Source organism: Ixodes scapularis, unplaced genomic scaffold (assembly GCF_016920785.2).
Source record: "Ixodes scapularis isolate PalLabHiFi unplaced genomic scaffold, ASM1692078v2 PGA_scaffold2__306_contigs__length_199485367, whole genome shotgun sequence".
Taxonomy (NCBI): Eukaryota; Metazoa; Arthropoda; class Arachnida; order Ixodida; family Ixodidae; genus Ixodes; species Ixodes scapularis.
Window position 1 is genome coordinate 47,363,534 of NW_024609857.1, and position 14,973 is coordinate 47,378,506.

The window sequence follows — 14,973 nt, forward strand, 5'->3', positions numbered from 1 at the left end:
TCATGGTGCGACCGTGACTATTTGGTTGTTTTTTTAGCGCGCTTTTCTACGGCGGGGCAAATCTGGCCCTACTTGTTTCTGGCCAAAAAAACGACACTTACTCCGCACGTACCTTGAGCCGCCCCCCTTAACCCGTGCGATACGCGGTGAACGCTAGAGATGGTAGCCACCGTCATTCTCTTTTCCACGTCTCCCTCCCCGCAGTCTTTCCCGGCATCTACCTTGATACTTTACTTTATCTAAGGCCGAGGTAATTACCGGAATAGGAAATTCTGCGTCTTGGAGCTTCGCTATTAGGGCTGAAACGCTCTCCTTAATTTAGTGCTCACAGGATTTTGATAACGCATCCCGAATTCAAGACACACCAATACCATTGTTTATGAGCTTTGAATGGGCAGGCCAAAAATGAAGCAGAAACTTAGCGGTTCTGGGATGGTTCAACCAACAAACATACTCCTTCACATCAGCACTAAGTTCCAGAAACTGAATCTAGTGCTCTTTAGGAGTCTCGAACGTGAATCTCAGGCCTAATCCTTGCTCGTTAAACGTTTTAGCACATTATTGGGTGTCTGATTGAAATTGGGTTTTTCTACGAAGACAAGATAATCGTTTACGTACCTGAATATCTTTCTGGTAAGCCCCCTTAAATTGTTTTCAAGTGCTCGCTTCACCTTTCTAAGAAAAAATAGTATTCGCAGGAGCTACCCTAGACCCCATACAGATTCCGGATTTCTGAATCCAGACTTCGTCTTGCCACCCAATACAGGTAGATCTTCAATAAAATTAGAAAAATTCAAGTAAATATTTGACTGCTAGCCGGGAGACAAGAAGTGCAACGTGCTTTGAGCTGCCCTGGATGTTCTGGTCACGTGATAAGGTCACTTGAGCGCCTTCGCACTTCGATTTTTTATACATAACATCTGTAAGCACTCTTGTTTGTGTCGCATAGTTGGTGCCTTATTGAGCACTTCTTTCTTTAGCGGTGAAGCATTTGGCTGGGGTGGCTGAAGGGGGAGGTGTGCTCATTGCCTGTATCGGTTCAATCCAGAGATCCAGGACGGAAGTGCCTAGATGGCGCACTCATAGTATCCGATCAAAACATTTGCTAAGAACCGCGCGCCTTTTGCCGAGTCGCCGGATGTGCTAGGGTCATCTGGTATTGATATCGGTCACCAGTTGTCAGTCACACGCTGCTGCTGACCGCTTTTCCACTCGTTCCGCTTTATCTTTTTTTATGTAACGGTCTCCCGATGCGAGAATAAACTGAGCCCGTCATGAGAGCCATGGCACTTGGAGAATAAAATACGAGAATTGAGCAGCTCGACTGAGGGAAGACCCTGACGACCGGTCACACGGTGCTGTCCTAAAAAAGGTATGCCTTCGTAGGGTCTTGAAGTTTCTGGACCAATAACATGGGTGTACCCTTAACCATGTTGAATTAACCTGAGACTGGGGTAGAGAAGAAACATCAGAACGTAGAAGGGAAAGAAAATAGACAGGACGACGTCTCAAAAATTGAGACGTCGTCCTGTCTATTTTCTTTCCCTTCTACGTTTTGATGTTTCTTCTCTACCCCAGTCTCAGGTTAATTCAACATGGTTAATATTCACCAGCTCGCCTGTACCCTTACGATTTTTTCTATCATGAATGTACCATTGCCCCCTGACTAAGACGGCTTTCAAAATAAAGCTCGCACACTACTAGCAGTCATTAGAGGATATTTGTTTCCCAGGTTTGAAGAGGGGCTTCGCCTTTTGGTGTAGAGAAGACAATGGTGTGCATGTAAGGTTAGGTGGCCGGGCTCCCTCTGGCGCAGAGTGGTGGCGTAGAATAGCACTTCCCCTTTTCAGACGCCCTTCATCAGGGGAGGTACGCTGTAATTCTTATAAAAACGTGTGCTCGTTCAAGAAAGACGTAATGCAATTTTCCTCATCTTTCTTCTTGGTATCGATTGATGAAAACAAATTGGGCTTCGTAAATGTTTAAATAGTGAGGGGTCAATCCGCCTCTGAGATTCGGCGGCATGGTTCGTTGCTGTGGAGGGTAACTTATCCACTGCGGTCTTAGACTTAACTCGAGGTCTGTAACGTGCTCCGCGCTGCTGTGATTACACGACCGCGTACCCCTACCAGCCTGTACGATGTAATAATAATTTTTTTGTGTGTATGCTTATACAGGCTGAGCTTAGTCTGCCTCAACGGGCGACTTGTATATGAAAGATCATTGGACGCGTCTGACAGAGCGCAGAAAGAACGTCATGAACAAGCTAAGCACCAGCTTACCGGCGTCCGGGTAGCGTCGATCATGTTCCAGTTGGAGCCACGCGCGATGCCTCAGCAAGTGGGGTCCCATCATGCTCCAAACGGAGAAGACTTCCAGCTCTTTGGGAACTACGAAAGCAACTTACTGCGATTTGGCTCGGGTTCCGAGTCAGAGAGGGTGGCAACGCAATACCGGGATTACCAAATGGGCAACGTCTGGTCCCCGGACGATCATCAACGCGTGTAACTAATAACTGCCCCAATTTTTGGAGGGCACATGAAATATCTCCACCATCACATCTTGCCAGTGCCGATATAATAAGCGATGCCACTACCAGCGCAGACGGCAATATCCCAGTATTCAAATCTGCTACGTCCTCCGCCGCCAGAGCCACTAGAGTATGGGCGTACCCGGGATAATGGCGCCGCTTTGTCAAAACGGACAAACGGGGGTCCAACCAAGAGGTCGGATGGTAGCGCCGGGAATCAAAGCTCGCAAACTCCAGTGCAGCGCGGGGGCAGAATTCGCCGCGGAAAGGTCGACAACGCAAGCGGAAAACATCCACACAGGTAGCGGTGGGCGTCCTCAATGTTCGGGTTGCACGGAGCCATGCAAAATCGGGAGAACTCTACGAGATTGTGGAACTGGAAGAAATGTCTCTTTTTTCACTCGCAGAGACGCATTTACGTGGGCTGGATGAACTTCTGATACACCCCGAATGGTGTCGGGCAGGTGCTAATCGGGACGGTGAAGAACAGAGAGGTGGGGGTAGCGGCCATTCTGTGGCGTACTGGATCCACGTGGCAGCCAAGACAGGTAGCAGCATGCCGAAATCATCTCTGGAGAACCGGAGAGATTGAGAATATGTCTGTCCAGGTTTGCGTGGTGTACATGGCCGTTGAGGGATCCAGACACGATGGATCCAGAGAATTATTACAACTGATAATAATAAAACAATATTGACATATTCATCCTTCTAAATCAATATTGACTAAAGCAGCGCAGAGAGGGGAGGCTTTTTTTTTTTTTTTTTTTTTTTTTTGCGTTTTGAAGGTTTTTTCGGACCCCAAACGGGTCATGCGCGAAATTCGTACTGTTCTTGGAACCTGGCCAAGATGACCTACCTTTGTAAACGCGCAGTCTTACTTTTAATAATGGTGAAATCAAATATAAAAATAATTGTTCCATCTAGGCAGCATCAAAGAAACCCAAGTAACGGTGAGCTTCGCAACAACACGTGTCAAAAAAATAGCCGATCCAAAAACAGCTTGACGCCAGTACGGCGTGACGTTAGCGCAGCTGGTGAAAACAAAAAACCAGCAGTCCCGTGTTCATCCACAGCGCAGTCACAGCGACAGTTGCGACACGTCATGGCAAAGTCGTTGGGCACTGGCGTCACGTTCACGTACCGTGGACTGCGCAAACAAAAGCGTTCGGAACAAAATGGAGATGTGACCATTTGATTCCGAACACTTTTTGTGTCTTCTTTTTCTGGAGCGCGTGAAAGCGCGTCTCTTGGCACGAGCTCTTGGCATTGACAGTGCTACGCCGGCCCTTCGTTGTGGGCTGTTTCTTTCTATTTTTTCCAGAGAGCCCCTGCAGTGTTAATCGGGTAATAGAAAAAGCCTAAGCATAAGGCTGCTCGTTAACGCTGTGGCGTAGCTTTGTGATAACGCCTCAGCTTCGCACGCAGCGGCGAAGCCAGGTTCGATTCCGGCGGTGGGCAATCTTTTTTAAGGATTTGGCAACATCGACGACGGGCACCCTACGCTCTACTACGCAAAGTACAGCGCCAACAATGGACTTCATTTCCAGTGGTTAGAAGAGAGCTGTCGCTGTAGTGCAGTAAACTGCAACGGTGAACGTGGAACATAATTGTTGTTTTCAAACCACGGCAGAGAAAACCCCGTGTGTCCTAGTCCTAATAACAGTCAGTCCTTCCCCCTAATAATAGTCAGTCTTTTTCGCTTGTTATTGTCCTGCTCTTTCCCAGATAATCAAACAATAGGATCCCTTTTGTGTCCCAAAGAACTGTCGCCATCACCTTCCTCCCCAAGCGTTGCGTCTTTAATTTTTTCGGAGGGGGGGACCCCGAAGCCTCGACTGCATAGACTGTTGTTTTGTTTCGGTGTCCCACCGGTAAAGTCACGTCTCATCCCCAGTCACAAGACAGGCGAAAAAATGTTCTGGGTCGCTTTCAGAGATGCTCCAAAGCTCCCCTTACTAATTCAAGCGGTGCTCTCGATCCTGCGTAGAAAGGTGCTGTGGCACTCATCTTGCCGAGACCTTCCACATACCCAAACCTCATAGATGTTTGTGACAGCATTGCCATACAAAATATTTAATTCTCTAGCAACTTCGGACACCTTAGATCGGAGATTCTTCATGATGAGGATCTCAGCCCATGCTGAACGAAACAAATCGGTCGAAGTGCTGGGCAGCCCTGACCTTGGGTCATCTTGCGCGTTTGAAACAATAGGAAATGCATTAAACGTTTTATAATTTTGCACTATTGTCCTTTCTGAACTTCAATGACTTCTTTATATATCACCTCTACAGGTGGTACAAAAGACCTCAGAAACAAACATATTACATCAGGTGCAGTAATTACGCTGTAATATTTTAACTTGATGGTCAAATATTGGCTGGGAAGGAACCTCAGATAGTTGGAAAACAAAGGCTCAATGTATTGGTATTTAATGTTATGCTTTCCTCGCAAAGGAGCGGATCGTAGTATGCTTTTAAATATTAAGTTTTGAAGGTTAAAAAATGAACGTTCTGTTATGGACCTTTTTGTTACCTAGGTCAGTATTGGTAAATAAGATGCGATAATCTGTATGCAAACATGCGTCATTAATTTAATCGTCATTTCAAATTTAGTTTTGTTTTCTTTCAAATAACTTAACTTTATGTTTTAGAAATTCACAGTTCACTATATATTGAATAATTGAAGTAAAGATATGATTCCATATTTCATAAAGTACCGTATTTACGCCAGTAATAGCCGCACTGTTTATCAAGAAAACCTGAGGGTTAGCTTTTCCGCGGAGCAAACCGATTGCCAATCACCGCGATCGATAGCATGATCCTAGCTGTTTACAAGAGAGCGAAAAAGTCTTCGTGTGAAGGCACCATCTTTGAAGATTGCATCTGTATGGGCAATGGTGTTCTCGATATGGTTGTTCGCTATGTTATTTATTTGCAACGCTATGATTAGCTGTATATCTGTTCCGTGGGAAAGTAGACGCAAGGGACGCATTCATAAACAGTGCGACTATTACTCGAGAAAATGCGGTATCTTTTTATTTATGCATCTATTGATAGAATAAAAGATTTACTGGATTAGAAAAGGAAAAAGCAAGAAATGATGCCTGGTAGTCAATTTTAATCTTACAATTGGTAACGTGGATACAAGCCACAAGAACTGGTTCTAAATGTTGAGTAGCTCTTGTGGCAGCATGATTATTTAGGAGACATGTGTGTTGCTATGCCGTCGATCGCATTATCGGAGAAGAAATTGTTTTTCCTGAGAACGAGATAGTGTTGTTTCCCAGTTATGCTCTGTCATGGTGTTTTTTTTTTTCCTTTACTTTTGTCTTTTTTTTGTTGTTGTCATTGTAACGATGGTTGAGACTATATATATATACCGGAACACGTTTTCAATAAAATTCAGTTGAAAGTTGCGCCTTGTTGTGTCCTCTTCTCTGCTTTTGTCCTTGCCTTTGTTGCGCACAGGATTGTATAAGATGTCAAACCAACTCGCCCAAACAACCACTCTTCATGGTGTCTAAATCAATCCACCTCACCTAACGTTTTTAGTATGTAGAATACCCACCTCCTCCTGTCCCAACCCCCCCCCCCCCCCCCAAAAAAAAAAAAACTATATGGGAAATTTGTTTATTTTAAAAATTGGTAATTTATTGCCGAACGCTTATTCTCCACCTCAATGTAGCGCTAAAGGTCCGAACCAGATGCCAAAGTTTTAGCACTAACCGTTCACTTATTCAAAAGTTGAGTGATTTTCTAAAAATTTGAATGGGAAAATGGCGGCCCACGGAGCTTTCTCATACCTGGAGCTCTATTGCGTTAGAAACCGAAAACGGGCAAAAGTGGGCCCCATTTTCTCAATAGAAATAGAAAAAAAATCACCTATAACTTTTGAATAAGATAATGGTTTGTGCTGAAAATTTTTCGTCGGGTTTGAACCGCTAGCGCTACGTTTGAGCGGCGAGTGAGCATTCGGTGCAGCATATTTTATTTTTTTCAAATAAAAAATATTCGACCTTTTTTTTTGGCGGGGGGGGGGGGGGGGGCACCCTGTATACGTACTATCGGGGGAAAATGAAATGCGAACAGAGGAGCGCGTGGCTCGCGGTACAGGCTGCGCCGCCTGGAAGTGAGCCTAGGAGCGAGGGTGCGTGGCCTACTCCGACGTGTTCACGCCCCTTCCTGTGCGCTCCCCAAGCTTCAGCAGTGCGCCTCTTAGTGCGCTGAAAGCTATCACCGCTATCTTTGCTGGCTCAGCGCGTGTGGTGCGAAGAAGCTCGCCGCACTCGCCGAGCAGGCAAAGATAGCGGTGACAGCTGTCAGCGCACTGAGAGGCGCACTGCCGAATCTGGGGGAGCGCCAATCGAGGGGCGTGAACACATCGAAGTAGGCCACGCACCCTCGCCCCTTAGTTCACTTCCAGGAGGCGCAGCCTGTACCGCGAGCCACGCGCTCCTCTGTTCGCATTTCCTTTTTCCCCGATAGTACACAACTGCCGTTAATATGATCACTGACAGACTAATTCAGAACCGCGGGGCGTGACTTATCATACTCATGTTTTTTGCTTTACGATGTGGTCTTTGGTGTTCTCATCCATAGAGTTATTATAATGTACGCTAGAGGTTCAAGTGGCGCTAGTGTGCTGACGCAAATTGAAGCAGACAGCAACCAGTCCGAAATTGACTTCCGGTAATGCATTTCTATGGGAAAAAACGAGTGCATTTTCTCTCTGCGCTCGATTATAAGAGCAAATATCACGATTAATTCGTGCGTACTGGGCGCATTGGAACATTTCTCAATCACGCAGATGAAATAATTGGTCAGTTACTGCGTTTTTCTTTCAAATTCGTTGCATTAAAAACGGTGCTAAAACGGCTTCGTACGTGTATTTATGTGCACTGTCGGACACTGTTAGCGCGAACACGACGTCGGCGCTTTTCAGCATGAGGGATATACGTGCCAAACGAACGAAGGACATCTGGAAAGCCAGGAGAGACGGCAAGAACCACTCAGTAACACTGGATCAGTAACTACCAGTGCATGCATGATCAAAATAAATTGAAGGCCACATATTCCGATTTTAAGTAAGTACCGCTTTATTCTTCCTGCTCTGCGCGAAGATGCTTGTTCTACGTATAAAATATCACCCGCACGTTCGAAATCTCTGAGAACAAGTGTCTGCATGCATGCTTAAAGGTGCCCGGCAGATAAAACAATACAAAGAGACACCTTTACACGGCGCACGTACTTTATTGTTTACCTTTTGAATGTCTTTATCCGCTCATGCACGAAGGGGTCATTTTCATATAGTGAGAGGACTGGCTTATTAGCAACATATAAGCGTCACCGGGATGCAGGCGAGCATTGAACACTACTCTATATTCCTTTCGGTTGTTATTTTGCTTTGAATCGTCGCTTGTTTTTACACACCTGCTGCGGAATACATGTTTCGGACTGAAATGTAGCGAAGTTAAACATCGCTCACCGATGAAGAAAAGTGCGCTAACTAAAGCAATTACACTTTTAGAATGTTAATCAAGGTACATACTATTCGGTACGACCCAAATAACCGAAGCGTTCAATGTTGTTTTCCGGCGAAGAGACAAAATGCACGCGCGTTTTCCCATAGGAATGCACAGGAGCACCGCAAAAGTAGACTGGTTGCTGTCTGCTTCAATTTGCGTCACGGAAGTCGCATAGACACTAGCGCCAGTTGAACCTCTAGCGTACATTATAATAACTCTATGTTCCCATCTACTGGTGCAGCAATCTCATTGACTGTGGTGCGATAATGACAGGGCTCGGGGGTCGCCACGCCCTCTAACCGTTTATGTTGATATTTTTTTTCTCTTCTTCGCAAAACAGGAGGGAGGGGAAGGGGGGGGGGGGGGAGGGACATTTTGTATGTAAACCCTAGCTTCGCGTGTTTAAAGTGCTGCTTGCAGCCTGCGCGTTTTATAGGAGTGATGAACTTCCCAGAGACCTCACATGCTGCGATTTTGTGTTCGACGTTTTGTGTGTAGTTTCCCCAAAGTGTGATGTCTATGGTGACAGCTGCGAAAAATAAAGATTGCATCTGTCCTGAACTACACACTCTAAAAAAAAAGCTCTTGCGTCCACTCTCCCGCACAACACTCGGAGAGTAAACCACCGCAACTTACGGAAGCAGCTCAGCGAATGGCGGTGCCGAAACATATGTTTAGACCAAAAAGCGCAGTTTGAGTTGTGACATTAAGCAATGCAAGCGTGACGTTTTGCATTGCTCAATATCACGACTCAGGCTGTGTTTTTTCGGTCTAAACATACATTTTGGCATCGTCATTCGCTAAGCTGCCTCCGTACACTCTAAAAAAAGACCGTGCTTCTACTTTACCGCACAACACTCGGAGAGCCAATCACCGCAACTTATGGAGGGAGCCCAGCGAATGACAATGCCGAAACATATGTTTAGACCAGAAAACGCAGTCTGAGTTGTGACATTAAGCAATGCAAAACGTCACGCTTCCATTGCGTAATGTCACAACTCAGTCTGCGTTTTTGGGTCTAAGCAGATGTTTCGGCAGCGTCATCCGCTGAGCTGCCTCCGTAAGTTGCGCTGATTGGCTCACCGAGTGTTGTGCAAGAAAGTAGGCGCACGGGAGTTTTTATTAGTGTTACATCTACAATGAACGGGTATACTGGAGCGAAGAAGTATTGCGACGAAATCATTGTGTCTTATCAATTTTGTTTTTGAATTAAACAAACCCCGTCAGGTTGTTTTATTACTTTAAAATAAAAGCTGAAACGGAATTGTAGGCCTGAAATTTTATCGTTTTTTGTTTTATCGCTTTCAAATTTGGAGTACTTTTTAGGGCTTTTGCGAAGAAGGAATCTTTTTGAGGGGTTTTTTTCTCGGCGAATATTTATACATATCAAAGTTTTCCGGATATTTGTTTTATATGTTTTGTGTCAATCAACTCAAAACCGTATTTTTGGTCATTTTTGAGCACTTGACGAACGTTAACCGAAGGTTAGCCCAGTCCTGACAAAAAAAAAAGTTTGCCTCTACCATGTGAAAAAGTGACAATCCTGAAACCACGTGAATGGGCCTAAAATACATAACAAGATGACTTCATAAGATAGCATTTAATTTGTCGCTGTATCGTGCGCGTTCAAATAATGAAGCAACACGGACGTAAAAGTAGAGACATGGCTATTATCAATGGGCTCTATCCGGTGTTAACAAAACCCTTATATCAAGGAACCTAAAACTTCACTGGCCACTTTCATCAACATCGCGGGCATGTTGAATTATTGTAATGTGAACGAATTGCATTTCAATCTTTTTTTTTTCTGTTAACGCGCGCCCGCTTTTAGAGCGCCGCTCTGAGGCGTATACGTTTCCGGATTGAGCGGCGTCGCCGTCGGGGTCGGCGTAAACGCGCGCGTTGGATCATGGGATGTTTCGACGCTAAAGTTGGAGGGGGGATATTTCCGCGAAATTTAGCAGTGAAAATTTTCCGCTAAATTTAGCGGGTTGTTTCCCCGTTAACTTTAGCGGTGGAAAATGACGTCGCGACTACGTGTCACGTCACCCATGAACAAATTCAGCGGCAGGAGGAGAAGAGAAGGAAAGGAGGAGGAGGGGAAAAGGAAGAAAGAAGTGGAGGAGGAGGGGATGAGGAAGAGAAGGGTAGGAGGAGGGACCCTCCACTGGATAGTTATCAACCTCACCAAAATCGAACTGTCGCTGATTGCCTGCCAGAGCGCTAGTCAGACTCAAACCTTTTGCTAGAGTTATCGCCGCCATCCCAGGATGAGAATGATTGTTTGGTCAACACCTCAAGCATTTATGAACACATAGTTGTTAAATTATCTTCCGCCGAGTCGTCCAAGACGGACATCATCTTACTAGGAAAGGGACTTTCCTTCTGCCCTGATAATAGCGCGGTAGATGAATAATGACTACATCGTGAGTTGCATCACTTCTCACAGTCTTCGCCTTCGAGAGCATTGCATTTTTGTATGCGTCCTCTCACCCCGCTCACCCACTCAGACAATTCAGTAACTTTACACCCTTCGCCAGAAAAGATTTAAACCTAGACCTTGTGGGAGACGAGGGTGGAAGACGAAACAGAGGGCACGTGACAGGCGGTCGGAGGAGAAGACAGGAGCTGGCGCGAGACAGTGCGGGCGGAGCGCGGCTGGAGCAGGACAGGAACGATGGAGCCGGTCTGCCTGGCATGGCCCATGGCGAACCCCGGAGCGGTCCACCAGCAAGGCTTGGAGCAAGACCGGTGGAAACGGCGAGGCCTGGCCATACCGACCTGGGTCATGACGATCCCGGGGTTGTTCCGCAGCGAGACTCGGACTATGATAGCCCGGGATAGCCAGCCTACGCAGCGCTGGCGTGGGAAGGGCGATCCGTAGGCCTGGGCACGAACTCCGACAGCGACCTCTGATCGACGGGCGACAAGGGTCGGCGGGTTCGGACTGCCGGCTCTGGACGACGGGCAGCCGGGAGGTACAGTAAAACAATTCGTTCTCGTCTCGTTGTGTTATGTCACCCCCTGGGTGACGAGCGAAGCACATATCGATCGGGTGGCGGAGATTATTAGTAGAGCGACCTCCATAAAGAACCACACAACCTGTACGTGCACACCGTTCCGAGAGACTTAATCAAGCAATGTAAACGCACTAACCAGAATGCCACCAAAAGTAACTTGAAAAGACACGGGCGAAAGAGCCTCGAATGCCTCCAACAAAGAGAGGATATTGTAATCAAACTGACTAATATAGGATAAAGGATAATTAATATCTTCATGTATATATTTGAAGCCTTTAAACCGCACTAACTTTCGATCCAACTACGAGGCACGCTGCTACCATCACTCGAGTCTTAAAACGCTTACATGATGATGGAGAAATATACGAGCAACTTCTAGCTTTCTTAACATCCATCGATTGCAAACCAGGCCGTTTTTGTTTTCTTCTTAAGGTTCACAAACCCACAAACCCAGGCCGCCGTATTGTTTTAGTGACGGCACCTTAAATGAGAATATATTTAGTTTTCCAGGCGATCTTACAAAGGACCTCTCCGAAACTCTCGGATCGCACGTCAAAGATACTAACCCCTTCCTGAATATTATCTCTGACATATATACACTGCAAAACGCTACAATAGGATCCCTAGATGTCTGCACGCCAAAGGCATTAAGGCCACTTTGTCAGCCTATGAACGTAAATCAGAAAAAAAACTTGTCGATCCGATACACTTTCAAAACAGTGATACTTAATTCTAAACTTCGACCACTTCAAAGTTGATGACAATCATACTATACAAATTAACGGCACAGCAATGGAATAAATATGGCGCCAAACTATGAAAATATTTTCATGGGACATCTCGAAGACAGTTTTCAAAACAATCTTCAAAGGCGACTCTCTTGTACGAACGTATTGACGATATATTGATGATGTGGCCGCTGAGCCTTAGCGACCTAGAAAGCTTTACTGACAGTTTCAATCATTGGCGCCCTACTATCAAGTTCAATAGTTACCATTCCAATAGCAATATTAACTTTTCAGACGTTTCTGTAAAACGCGATGATGGAGCACTAAGCGTGCACCATCTACCGGAAACCAACCGGTTCACACAAGTACCTCCCGTTCAAACGTTCGCACACCCGGCACTCAAAGGCAGCTAGCTATCCCCTACAGTCAATCCCTTCGATGCCGCCGAATCTGCTCAAACAATCATGATATAGACAAACATTTAGACAAACTAAAAAGAGGCGAGCTTAAAAACCATGATTATCCTACCGATTTAGTCAATAATACAATAAACAGGGCACGTGCAACAGACCGAAAAGCCGTACTCTCCAAAGAGACTATATAAAGGAAATCGACCAATCCTGTATATCTCACACTTACGTACAACAATAACCTTCCAGCCATCAACTCAAGTTTAAGAAAACACCAGCACTTGCTGCAACAATCTGATGACATGAGAACAATCTTCCTCGAAGCGCCACGACTAGTCTGCAAAAGTCCAAAAAACCTTGGCGATAATTAAGCTCATGAAACTCAGAAGGCTGGCCATGGATGTTAAACACATCAAAAGTCGCTCTATAAGATATGTCGTCATATGCGAACTTCCGACACGCATCCAGTTCAGACTCCAACTTTTCCCATCGGATCGGGAGTGACGTCGATTGCGACTCGATGATTGTAGTATACCTAATTTAATATAATGCATGTATGAAACAATCCGTTAGTCAGGCTAGAAGTGATTTCTCTCTCAGATTTAAGAACAATAAGTGCTATGTAAAATGCAATCCCAATCTACCCGTGTCAAAACACTTAAGCCAACCAGGATATTTCATTAAGGACGCCTCTATAGTTATTCTGCAAAAAAATTTCAAGACTGAAGCGGATCGCGAAATCCGTGAGTCGCATTTAATTAATAAATTTAAGTGTAAAATGAATGAGAATATAGGAACTCTGTTCACAGTACGAAGCTTAAAAAATAATGGAAAAAAGACAAGCGCCGAAAGACCAGGACAAGGTAAGAAGACGACGACACAAGGCGCAGTGTCTCATAACTTAAAAAAGTTCACGCAGTGTCTCATAACTTAAAAAAGGTGGCGGAACGTTACGACGTTCCTGTCGTTTTTTCAGCCCCTAAAAAGCTTTCTGCGTTATGCAGGAAAATCAATGATCCCGAAGGGAAGAGTGACGAGTGTAAGAAAAAACACCAGAATAAGTTTGTAGAATGTCACACTGGTGTTGTGTATGACATTCCGCTTTCTTGCGGTAGGTCTTACGTAGGCCAAACTGGGCGTTGTGTAAATGATCGCGGAAGAGAGCATGCTGCTTCCTTAAAACAGTCACCTTCGGGGCACCTGGCTGTGCATTGCAACCGATGTGAGTGCATACCAGTTTTCAATCACGTGGCAATCCTGGGGCGATACAGCAAAAAGATTACAAGGGAAATTCATGAGGCGTATGCAATAAGGAAGGGTGCAGATAAGTGCATAAGCGAGCCTTCAGTGACTCTGTCAGAAAAAGAGTGTCTGTTCTTGGATAAAGAGTGGGCACGTGGAAAGTGACGTGGGTGTTTTTTAAAAGTGTATATAAGACTATGTTTTTTCCATATGCGCCTTTTGTCGTCGTCTTCTTACCTTGTCCTGGTCTTTCGGCGCTTGTCTTTTTTCCATTATGAACCAACTGGCCCAACTCACCATTTTGTTAAAAAATAAATTAGCACAACGCCCCAAGCCCATTTCATATCATTTCAATTATTTACTCTCAGGGCTAGAAAACACTTTCCTCTCTCTCTCCTTATTTTTAGATTGGTTAGCAGCACCACCTAAAGTCCCTTGATACTTCATGTACAAGTAACGACAATCAATACAAATGACACAGCACATTCCTCCAGAAAAAATGACCTAATTCAGTTTAGACCTCTACTGTGGGTCGTCAGTCGTTTCCTAAAACCTGCACTGTCACGAAGTTGGGGCTTCTAAGAATGTCACTACTTGTAGGAAGCTCTTATCTAAGGACTTTAGTACTACCCAAAGAAATGCGCTCGGAATCTGCAACCGTCATCCCCAACCTGCCCAACGTTATATGAAACCAAAAACAACTGCTCTTGCTGAACCGTTCTGGCCCAGATACCAACACGATGCCCTTTCCCAAGACTCCCGTGTAATAACTAACATCAACCCTCACGTTAAATTTCTCCCTCCTCAAAACTGTATACAATAGACTTGTAGGCTGAAGTTACTAGATAAGAGCTTCCAACAAGTAGCGACATTCTTTGAAACGTTGACTGCGTGACGCTGAAGGTTTTGGGAAGCGAACGGCAGCGGCAGAGCAGAAGTCTGAACTGAATTACGCCATTTTGTTACAGCGGAATGTGCTTTGTCATTCGGGTTCATTGTTGTTCCTTGTAAAAATAAGTATCAAGTGACTTTATTGTAAGCGTCAGCGCTAGGGCCTTACCAAGAAGGTAAGGCCCTAGCGCTGACATTTTTGCGTCACCAGCTAAGGCCAACGCTGGACACAGATTGGCAACGAGTGCTGCATCAGTGCTCGGCTTCGAGTCAAGTTTGAGCCGAACGTGGACACGATCGTCGTGTCCAATCTGTGCCCAGCTTTGGCCTTCGCTGATGACGCCATCTCACTCAGCTCTACGGCTTCGTTATCTAGGAGGTGTTGGTGAAACGGTCTTAGTTTCGAGAAGGCAGTGCCACTGCCGAAACGTCGACTCCCGCACGCTTTTTATTTTTCACTAATATGTTGCACTAGTTTCTTGCGTGTAAACGTGTTTCACTCCTTTATATATTCCTTTGCGTGCGTTTAATTTTTGTTCATTTTGAATTTTTGTCTATATAATAATCTTTTAAATATTCTTTCAGTGTTTTACTTGTTCACCTACATCTTAAATTCTTTCTACTCACT

General features: G+C 45.2%; 1 protein-coding gene across 1 annotated transcript in view; it reads left to right on the plus strand.

Moving 5' to 3' along the window:
• Positions 1-1,300: 1,300 nt before the first annotated feature.
• LOC120849240 overlaps positions 1,301-14,973 on the plus strand; it is a 29,911-nt gene continuing 16,238 nt past the window's right edge. The window contains exon 1 of the mRNA XM_042291258.1: positions 1,301-1,372. The gene's annotated coding sequence lies outside the window, so the exon portion shown is untranslated. The remainder of the gene's footprint in view (positions 1,373-14,973) is intronic.